The sequence below is a fragment of the Protopterus annectens genome, chromosome 9.part0 (assembly GCF_019279795.1).
Source record: "Protopterus annectens isolate FY-2018-M chromosome 9.part0, PAN1.0, whole genome shotgun sequence".
NCBI lineage: Eukaryota > Metazoa > Chordata > Ceratodontiformes > Protopteridae > Protopterus > Protopterus annectens.
In genome coordinates, this window is record NC_056743.1 from 1,926,284,090 (window position 1) to 1,926,296,210 (window position 12,121).

General features: G+C 41.2%; 1 protein-coding gene across 2 annotated transcripts in view; it reads right to left on the minus strand.

The window, feature by feature from the left end:
• The window catches only part of TRMT1 (tRNA methyltransferase 1), a 733,367-nt gene that overhangs the window by 183,599 nt on the left and 537,647 nt on the right, over window positions 1-12,121 (minus strand). The gene's annotated exons all lie outside the window — the stretch shown is intronic.

Genomic DNA, 12,121 nt, shown 5'->3' on the forward strand with positions numbered 1-12,121 from the left:
CACAAGGATACCCAGAAAAAAAAATGCTCTACTGCACGCTGAAAGACTTCACTTGCAGTATTTATCCCAAATGGTATTCTCAAAAATCTGCACTTGCCAAACGGAGTACTGAAAATAGTGCGCAATGACTACTTCTTGTCAAGCTGAATTTGCCAAAATGAACTCTTTGCATCGAAGACGGAACAAATACTGGCATTTGGCATCAAAGCTGCAACTTCGACTGTGTGCACTGGAGGATGAGGTATTTTTAGCACTTTGTTCAAATCTCGTGGATCAATACATATTCTGATGTTATCTGAGCTAACATAGAAGATACTCATTCTATTGGAGTTGCAACTGGACCAATTGCATCTTATCGCAACATTTTATCTAACTCGGCTTTGACTCTGTCCTGCATGGTTATTGGAACTTTACAAGCTGGCCTCTTAAATGGACTGACCTCTGGGTCTAACTTCATGGAGTACACAACTGGAAGTTTGTCTTGGAAAATCAGCATTGGTAGAAAAGGTGTACTGGGAAAAATTAGAGTAGTGGTCTTTTAAGCTACCTTGGTGAACTTCCTTATTAAACGAAACCAGTCCCGTTTGAAAACGGGAGTCCTAATAATGACTGGACATGCCTCTTCACCACATAAAATAATAAGTCGTAGCTTCATCCAGCAGAAGAACATTAAAGCACAACTGAGTCTTTGGTTTGAATTTCTTAACCTTCATAAGCAACAAGTTTTGCACACCTTGCCAAAGCAAGCCTTTCACGTTTACATACTCTAGCAAATGTTTCTGCAGACATAACATTGCACATGGAACCTGCATCAAGTTTGAGCTCAATGGGTTTGCCATTTATCCGAACAGTGCAAAATACTTGATTCTTGGCCCTTAAATCAACTGCATTGACTCTTTCATAAAGCACTGACACACCCATTAACATAAAGAGTAGAACTGCCACAGTCTAACTGATCAACTCATTTCTTAAAATGTTCCCTTTTAGTGAAAGAATGTGGGCCTTTTGATTTACAAAATCTTTTGAAGTGATTCCATTTATTACATTTGTGGCACCAGACAGAATTCAAAATTTATGCTAAAGACAGAACTGAAATAGTAAAACCTGCCAAACTACTGGGCATTACAATTGATAATAAACTCTCCTTTGAAACACACATCCTCAACACAATAAAGAAAACACACTTTAAACTTGGCAAACTATTGCCATAAGCTTTACATGGACAATGACACCAAAACAACGCTAGCAAGCACCTTACTAATCCCTACCTTACTCTATGGTAGCACCATCTTTACTAACCTCCTCTCTCAGCAACAAGCTCCAGTCCTGCTACTATAAAATAGCAAAATTTGCCTTAGGAAAGCCAAACCGTTCACACCATTGCCAAGCAATAAATGAACTGAACTGGTTGGATTTCCCTAATTATCTTTGCTATACCCAATTAATGCTAGCCCACAAACTAATTTATACACCAAATAACTGTCCAGCACTGTCATCAATACTTCTAAGTTATGTCCCTGCACGCACCCTTAGATCCTCCAGTAAATCGCTTCTAAATCTAACCAAGCAAAATAAAAGAGCTGGGCAATGCCTGTTCTCACATAGCATTGCTAAAAAATGGAACTCCCTACCGTCCCATGTTACCCAAATAGACTGCATAAAGAAATTCAAAGTAACATTAAAAACATATCTCTGACAACCATGAATGCCAATGTCAATCAATAAAACCACCATAAACCAGGGCTACTTAAACTGTAAGCAGCTCCATAATAAAAAATAAAAAAAAGCCTACCCTAATAGTATTAGCTCTATCACCGCTATCTTCTACCACGAGTTTTACTTAATTGTCATGTGTCATGAGATACAAAAGGAAACACCTCAGTTTCCTTGTACTACAATACCAATGGCAACCTAAGGTTTTTAATTCATATTAATAAGTTGTACATTGTATATAAATGTTTTTAACTTCTTTCTCTTCAGACTATATCTGTAAAACCTTAAACCTCTGCTTACTGTTGCTATTTGTATAAAGATTTTTACTTTACTTATTTTACTTTTATTGTTAATTGCACAGCTTTTTCCCCCCGGGCCTCCACTGAAAATGGATCCCCAACCCAGTGGACTTTCCCGGTCAACAAATGTCAATAAACAAATAAATACTGATGACCAAAAGCTAAACACTTTTCCCTTTTAGATTCATGATTACCACCACATTTATGACAGTTGGCAATGAAACCAGATTGGGGCCCATGCTTTGAGTTTGCTGACTCACTCTTGTGCTTCACCGAGACTGTGTTAGAATGTTCTGGGGTTTACCAGTGAGTGCTGCAGGGGTTACAGCTGCCATGTGCTTGGGCATGTTTCTTTTAATAAAGTGCTACATACTATCAACATGAGCTTCATCAGTGTGCCTTTTAGAGCTCCTCTCATTTGTAAGCATATTTGTGTGCTTTTCTGTAAGCTTGCATATCTGATAAATCTCAATGGCCTTATTCAAAGTTAAATCACTGTCACAAAACAAAATCTTTCTCACAGTATCATCTTTTATACCACACACACGTCTGTCCCTTATCAACTCATCTCTTAAGTCACCAAATCTGCACGTTTTAGCTTTATTTCTTAGGTCAGTTATATATGCTGCAAAAGTTTCACCAGGCTTTTGATCCTTTGTATGAAATAAGTGCCTTTTCATTGTCACATTTGTCTGGGAGTTGCACAATTCTCTAAATTTACGTTTTAAGCACTCTGGGTCCTCCCTTGACCCAGCCGTTACAACAGTATGAGGCTTTTACCCCAATCCAGCATAGATCGCAAGTGCATATACAAATGAATGCTCCCTTTCAATGGCTTCTGATCCAGCTAAATTGTATAAAACAAATGCCTTTGTAGGGTCATCTTTACCAGAAAATACAGCCTGTATGCAAATGTCATACTCTTTCTCAAACACTCGCCAGTTCTCAGTAATATTATTGTCAAACACAAGTGCAATGGGCTTTCGAAATCCATCTTCCATGACTAAAGTATACATAAACACACTGAAAATATGGCCCTTGCAATTATGTACGAACATAGTGTTCTGTGAGCTTGTAACATTCAAATATACAAACTCTTCAAAATATTGTATCTTGTGAAATATGCTCTGTAATAGCTGTACTTTGTGAAATATGCCCTATAATGGCTGTACTTTGTGAAATATGCCCTATAATGGCTGTACTTTGTGAAATAGCTTTATGTAACACTGCTCAAACATGCGAACACATACACTTCTGATAACTCGGATTATCTTTGCTTAATATGAAAAATACACATGCTTTGCGAAAATGCAGTTGTTTCCCTTTATGTTTTCTTTATTTTATGCAATACGGACTATATTTCAAACATTTTCTGTAGTAATTTGAATATTTTTATCAACAACATACATATCTGCTTATGCGAATATCGCGTTCTGTATGCCCAGTTTCATGTTATATGAAAAGAAATAGTGCTAAGCAAGTTTTAAAACCCAAAATTAATTTCTGACCTGCTTTGTGAAGTTTTACCCCTTTTTAGGATAATCTACTCGTGCAAATTCCTCCAACCATAGCAAAGTGCTTCTAATAATTTTCGCCAAGCTGTTTCAAACTTTATGCCCCTTTGGATTTTCCGCTTCTGACTTCATGCCCTTTAGACATCCCACTTCTAACACCATGTCGATCGTTCGTCTCCAACACAAATAAGAAGGCTTGTGGTTTCATTTAGATGCTTTAATACACAGAAACATCAGGATGGATAGCAGAATCTTTAAATACAAATGAACTAACAGAAAGAGCTTACATACATGTTCACATCTCAACAGCTAACTACAAAATGGCAGTCAGGCTCGCATGTGCTCAGTATTTATACACTTATGCAAGCCCTTGGATAGCTTCTTAAAGTTATATACACACATATGGATCTACATATGCCAAGAATTTCTAACACATGCTAAGACAGAACATCACAGTTAGAACAGGATATACCAAACCACAAAATCAGCAGAGAACATTGCTTACAATGAATAAAAAGTCAAAATGGCACGGTTGAAGTAACCATCAAAAGCTGTCCACATGGAAATATACACTGTTATTTGTGTTAAAAGCAGTGTCTCTTAAACTAAGTATCCTAAATCCAAAACCAAAAAAACTCATCCTGCATCTTTCTGTCGTGCCTAAATTATGATGCTGGTTTATATACTTTGTATACATCTCTATTATTTAGGTACTAGGTGCATCATGATTACAAACGACTACTGATTTAGCTCAAGCAATGATGCTTTTAGACCTTTTCATTATTTATGATTGGCCAGTTTTAGTCACTTGACCATGCTGCATTCCAATCAGTATTTTGTACTAATTTTGATTGGCTATTATCAGCCACATGACCGTGATGTGTTTAGAATGGTCAGTTCTTATTGTATGCTGTTTAATTTTATGACACGTAGTGTTGTTGCATTTGTTATTCTTGGGACTTTATGGTCTTATTTCCAGTATGACATTATTAGCTTGTTAAGATACTTTGAAGATGGCAATATTGGTAGTCTTATTTTTGCCGTTTTCTGACTTTTGCAACTTTGGATGGATTTTGTTCTGCTCTCTGATTTTTGCAACTTTGGATGGATTTTGTTCTGTGATTGTTTTGCTCTTGCTGTAAAGCCTAAATTATGATGCTGGTTTGTATATTTTTAATTACTTAATACCCAAGTGCATCACTAAATACATAAGACTATTGATTTAGCTCAAGTGACTATGCTTTTAGATCTGTGCATTATTTATGATTGGTCAATTAATCAAATATTCCTGCAGGTATTGTAATTACCTTTTTTGTTTTTAATTTTGGATTTAGGATAGTTACTTAAAGAGATGCTGTTTTCAACACAAATAAGAGCGTATATTTCTATGTGGACAGCGTTTGACGGTTACTTCAACATTGCTGTTCTGACTTTTTATTTCATTACTTCATTGTATAAGCAATGTTCTCTGATGATTTTGTGGTTTGGTATATCATGTTTTAACTGTGATGTTGTCTTACAATGTGTTAGAAATTCTTTGTGATGGCACTGAATATATACATCATCTTAAAAAAGTGTATTTTTTTTAAGAGGATGCATATTTCATTTTAATGGGTAACGCTACTTGAGCTTGACTTACAACTTGAGCTAAGAACTGCTACTGCCTTTATTAGCTTTTAGACGTGTGATTCTTATTCTAACAAATGATTGGCTAGGATTTGGTTTTTTGAATGTAGTTGTATGTTTTCACTTTACATTGATCTGAGGAAGCAGAGAAGACTCTGTGAAAGTGCATACCTGTTCAATTAAAGTTTTGTTACGGTTTATACACTTTCAGCCGTCTCTGCAGCCATGTTTGGAAGGAGTTTTATTTAATACAAGCAACTTTTTCTGACCTCCCATCTTTGTTACAGGATACTGCTAAAGTAGTTCTGTTTCATGTCCATTAATTTTACACAATTGTCTCCCTTTATTTCTCACCCTTTATTTCTCATTTTATAACTTTCTTTTAATTGACTAATGCTACTAACCCTACACCACTAATTTCACTTGCTCTGTACAGTTTCCTGACTTTGATAAGGTCATATCCTTGTCTCTTATAAGCCTACCCAGCCTGCCCCCTTGCTTCATCTCTTATTAGAGAATGATTTAGCTACTCTATTTATAGTCTTTAGATCTAGTCTTCACCTCAGTGCAATATGAATCTATAGTTTCTGTAGGAATTTATGACTAATAAATGGCATTCTTCTAGGCTGATAATTACGGATTTATTCTTATAAAATGACACTTTCCTGTCTTTTTTCTCTTTACGAGAAGCAAAATATTGTTATGGCTTTTTCTCCAGCAACATGCAGTAATAAAGCACAAATGACACTGAACTTCTTCAGACTTTTCAGCTAATCCACTTATAGTAAGAAATAAAATGAAAAGTTTGCAGCTTTCTGCCCGATTTCTGTAAAGCACAAAAAATCTAAATGCAGTTCAGCTATTATTTCCACTGAAAAATGTACTTCTGTACATTCAACTACAGAAACTCTTAACTGGAAGTACACATTTTCACTTTTGCAAACATTTCTTCAATTCTGGCAAATTCCTCCTCCACTGTCTAACACAATGTCCTTTCAGGACACAAAGTAACAAGGATGGGGGGGGTCTATCATCCACTCAGTCAACTTTTGAATCCATTTCTCTGTATACCTCTGTACCGCATTGTATGCAAAATCATTCCAGACAGCTCACTACCATTAAAGCTAAACTCTCGTGTGTTACAGAGCCTCTCCAGACACTAACATGAGGGAAACTTATGACAGACAGGATATCAGTGCATCTCTGGACACACACTCGCATAGTGCACATACCTATGGGCAAAATGGAGGATTGTCAATTCACCTGTGGCATGTCTTAGTATATGGGACAAAAATGGTGCACCCAGTTAAATTCATGCAAACTCCAAACAGCAAGCACCTCGGAGAAGAATCAAACTGGAAAACCAAACACTGTGAAACGGCAACAGTAAATGCTGAGCCATTGTGCAGTCACATTACAAAATATTTACATCCAACTTACTACAAGCAGGTATAGCAATCAAATTCCTTAAGTGCAGAAGAGAGAACATTCAAATATATTACATGACAACAATACTACACATAGCCAAATTAACTTTTCCTAGGTTATGAAATGTTACGAACAACAGAGTGTAACCATTATCTCTGCAACACTGACATTTATAAGACCCGGCCAGGTGCCCTTTCAATATCTTCCTGAATGCTATGAGAATAAGCTGATTTCTGACAGTGACACAATTACAGGCTTGTCTGCCTGGTAGACATGGCAGTCACTTTGGTGTTCAATCTGAGAAGAGTTACACCAGTGAATGGGATGTGATGACTGATGGGAGAATGTCATGTAAACTTTAGGCAGCACTGAGAGTCCACAACTTTAACACTAAGAACACAAACACTCCCTTTGCACCAGCTGCATCTGGCTAAACCTTGGGTGCTTACTGAATTAATACTGGTAATTGTTTATATTAGTACACACCATCTTACTACGCACAGGTGTGGGCAGAGCCTACTTGTTTGAAATCCCCAATGGAGTTGTGTTTTGCACGTTTCCAAATTATTATTCTAATTATGTTTTTTTTTTCAACATTACATAGCTTAAGATTGGAGTGTAAAAAAATTAAACTCTTATGCTGGGCATTACAAATGTAATGTCAGTAAAAGACGGCCACACATTTTATTTATTTTTATTTTTCATTTGTTGACCGGGAGAGTCCGACTGGATACATGTCCATTTTCAGCGGAGGCCCGGGGAGAAAAGCTCCACAGATTAAGAACAAACAAGTATGAGCTTTCTACATAGCAAGCAAGTATTCATGGGAAAACGCATGATCTAACAAGATTCCATAGTTTTAAAGTTACAAAGTAGAAAATTCATTGGCAGTCGCAAGATTTAACAAAATTCCATAGTTTAAAATTAGAGTAAAGTAGTACTTAGAATGTACTGGTTTCCAGTATTAACATTGATTGAGACAAATGTAAGTAAAAGGGGGTTGGTAGTAGATGTTAGTTTTGTGAGATGTGCCGCCCCCTATTCCTCTCTGCTATATAGTTTTTAGTATCTTGCAGTTCTACATGTTTTTTTAGATCCAATTTTCTTAACAACTAAAAGATAGGTCTGACAGCATAAAGGTGGATCCACGTCACACCTGAGGTGGGTTTTCCTACTGTGCATACTGGTGTGTCTTAATATAAACAACTGACTTAATACAAGGAGTAAAAGGATGCCACGAGTCAGCATACAAGGAAAATTCAACAGCATCTCTAAATCACATCTAATGGGTTTAGAAAAATTATAACAAAAACCACACAGCCAAACCCAAGACATTCTAGGTATGCTTGAAAAACTGTGAAAACCAAGCAGTGTGTAGTGTAAATGTTCTGAGAAACTGAACAGGTTGTACGCAGAATAAATCATAAAAATTACTTAGTGGACTGGTAGTTTTGAGTTTTTGCCCTTCAGATCATGAGTTTACACACAGCAGAGATCAGTAAGGTCTGAAGTGTGTCAACATATTTCTATGGCACATGTAACATAAGCTGGAATAGTTTCAGTCCAGTTCCTAGTGCATAATATCAGCATTACCAACACCATGCTAAATGGTGCTAGCTCTGTTACACTGACAGCGCTGTTAAAAATCTCAGCAATGTAACAGTGAACAAAATCTCATCCAAAGGATTAAGAGCTGGTGCCTTCATTGACAAAGAGGTGCAACAACACCGAACCACATCACTAACACCCACTATCAGGCTAATGATGGTCTTAAAGAACCATAACGTTCCATTTGAGTAGTTAGACTTCATTTGTCAGCAACATGTGGGCTTCAGATCTGGTATGGAGCCAAGCTGGCAGCTTTCCAAGCTAAGATCCGAGCTCCAAGCTCTTCCCCCTTACTCATACCACAGTGCAACCTCCTTCCAACCCTCAGATCGAGTATGCCACCAACAACGTGACACACATCAACCCAAAAGACATAACCTGACCTGATCACACAGACAAGGCTCACAAGACCTTGTAAGTCTGAGTCCAAGGACTATCGTACACCACTAAGGTCAGGAGGAAGGGAAGACTGATGACAAATGAAGTCTAACTACTCAGATGAAACGTTATGGTGAGTACATAACTTCTTTATCTGAAGTAGTTAACTTCATTTCATCATCAACCTGTGGGACAGAGTCCCCAGCTACCAAGAATCTTGGGAGGCCCTTATGGAAGGATATTCCAGAGCACTGCAGAACCAAAAGAAGCCCTTCCTCTAGGCACCATGTCCAACTTATAATGAGTAATAAAAGTGTGAGACAAAGCCCAGGTAGCCACTGAACAAATGTCATCCAGAGAAACTCTGGACCAGAAAGCAGCAGAAGTAGCAACAGAACGAGTAGAATGAGCATGAACCCTGTCTGGTTCTGGTAATCCATGTTCCTTGTACACCTGCAAAATGCAAAGTGAAATCCATCTAGCAAGAGTCACCTATGAAAATGGTTTCCCCAAAAAGGGCTTGGCAAAGGAAACAAACAGCTGACCAGACTTACGAAAAGGTTTAGTCCTATGTAAATAAAAGCGCAACTGTCTGTGGCCATCCAGCAAATGAAGCTTGTATTCCCCTTTGTTTTGAAAATTAGGGAAGAATACTGGGAGATTAATAGACTGTCCACTGTAACACTCATGTGCAGACGTGCACAAGGAACCAGATTTACAGCTGCTGCCATGCTAAGGCCCTCAGAACTAGCTTTGCTGGGGGGTGAAGAAGTCTGAAGTGCCACGACATGGAGGGTCAGGTTCCAAAGTCTGTCTGGAGTAAAAAATACCTTGGCCTGAAGAGAATCTAGTCTCGCCCCTATGAAGTCCAGAATCTGAACAGGCTGAAGAGAGGACTTCACAAGGTTTATCGTGATAGCCAGTAAATTTCACAGCTGAAGGAAAGAATTTCTGGCTTGAACAAGTGGATGCCTGGAGGGGCGGTGAATCGTCCAGGTACAGTAAGACCTTAATGCTCTGAAACCTCAGGTGGGCTGCTACAAGTGCCATGACCTTGATAAACACCCTGGGGGCTGTGGTGAGACCAAAGGGTAGGACCCTGAACTGGTAATGATTAGCTCCATGTCGAAAGTGGAGAAACCTCCTGGATCGCCTGTCCATCATAATGTAATAGTACACATCCTTGAGGTCTACAGAGCACATCCAGTCTTCCTTCTGCAAGAACAGTAGGATGGATTGTAAGGTGACCATCCTGAACTTCTCCTTGGCAACAGACAGGTTCAGCGTGGATAGGTCAAGAATCGGCCTCAAGCCCCCCAGTCTTTTTTGGCACCAAAAATAACCTGGAATAGATGCCTGATCCAGACTGGTCTGGGGGACTGGCTGAACTGCCCTTTTGTTTAGCAGCTTTTCTATTTCCAAAGCTGCCACCTGCCTTTGGGGTGCTTTGGAGGCAAGTGACTGGTCAAGAAAGGGAATGGAATAGCCTCTGGATATTATCTGAAGCACCCAGCGGTCTGACATTATGGACTCCCATTGAGCTAGGTGCTTGGATAAACACCCCACTGACTGCCTCCAGAGTGGAGCAGTTGGGCAACCCCTCAGGGCTGCTGTGCGGGTCCAACTGAAAATGGTTCCCGTGACCTGAACTTTTTTGGACCCCCCTCTGCCTCTGGGCCAGCGTCCACCTTGGCCCCCTCTGCCTCTAGGGGAAAAGGAGTCCGGAGTGTACCGGGAATGCTGAGACTTCCGGCACCACAACTTCTTTTGCCCTCGACGATTCCTGGAAAAGGACCTTTGAGGGTTAGAGAAGCGGATCCAAGCGTCTTCCCGTCCTTCTCATTCTGGACTAGCGTATCTGACAGTCTTCCCGAACAGGGTCAAACTGTGAAAAGGGGCATTCGTGAAGGATGCTTTGAAAGGTTCCAAAAAGTCGCAAAGCTGGACCCGGCCGCCCTAGCGGCTCCCTTGGTGGCATGAGAGCGCCGACACATGGACGTGCTAGTCGCTGACTTGAGAGGCCATACGTGCCGAGAATGAGCGTTTATCCTTGGCTAAAATGGACTCCGGGTGAGACTCCGCGTACTCTTTCACGAGGTCGCGCTGAAGTCTGATCACGTGGGCCATGTAAGTTCAGCGCCCTTATAGCAAAGGTAGCTGAAGCATACATCCACTTTCCATGTTGATCCATCGCCCTGGACTCCCTTGTCTGTGGGATGGACCGAGGAACTCTCCTGCGCCAGTTCCTTTTTGGTGGCCGCTGCCACCACCACAGCATTAACTGAGGAACCCTTACTCCATGTAGGCTTGTCTGAGGAGGGCTAAAAATCTTGTCTGGCCGTTTAGCTATAGGTTCTACAGTGTCTGGCTCCTTCCAAGCTTTTGTGGTAATGAGGTCCACCAGAGAATCAGCCTGGGGGGACACCCAAGAGGTAGATGGGCCTGCGAATGCCTCCAGGAATACAGACTCTTCCGAGGAAGGCTTCTGGGTGGACCAACCTCCCCTCTGATGGAAGATTTCCATTAGGTCTTCAAATGAGACATCTTCGGGAGGTGATCTGGGGGAGCCTTCCCCCTTCCTCCAAGTTGGTATCTTCTGTTAGGAACTCGGGGGAGTCCATATGCCTCCTCTTGCACTTGCAAGGGACCTCCTCGGGGGGCTCTCCAGGGTGGGCTCACAAACAGCTTCATATTCCTCGAGGGGAACCGTCTGGGACTTAGACACAGGCTGTCCCTGGGAGGTCTGAAAGACAGAAGGCACACTCCGCAGCGAGGGAGCAGGGACGGACTCAGAGGAAAGAGTGAGGGATCTCGATCCTCCAGAGAGAACCCTCTCCACAACGAAGGCCGAAGGGGAACCAGCTTCTCTGAAACTAGCAGGACGAGTAACCATGTCCCTCGGTCAGACGAAGGGATCTGAGCCGAATCCGGAACAGATGGACCCAGAGGAATGGTATGTCCCGACCATAAAGGAGCCGATGACAGACTCATCCCCCCGGATCCGACACCCAAATCACGGCTCCAAGAGCTCTGATCCGACATAGGATTTGACAAACTCGAGGGCATGGCCAGAGTCAAGGTTGGAGGAACCATGGGGCTGACCCCCTGACTCCATGGCTCCTTGGATCCACGGACTCAAACCCGGGGATGGATCGGAGAAGGAGATATCAGGTAAACATTGGAACCGAACACCCCGCTCCGGTGGGATGGGGAGCCAGCAACACTCCCATCTGCAACCGAGTCTGTAAAAACCTTATCATCTGGTCCATATCAGCTTCCGAGAGGCTTCTTGTGGATCTGGAGGATGCCACAGACACTGGCCGAGAGGGCCAATGCTAGGACTACCTCAAAGCAGGCCGAACTTCCTCCTCTGGCTCCAGAGAAAATCTAGGGGAAAGGAGTGGAGGGGAAGACAGCTTAGAAGTCTTGTCCGGGGCAGTGACCACCTTAACAGGAGGACCCAAAGGATCAGACGGGTCCACTGGTCTCTTACAACCCCTATCTTTGTCTGTCTCTATCTTTTTCTCTCTCCCTATACTTCGCCTTCCTGGTCTC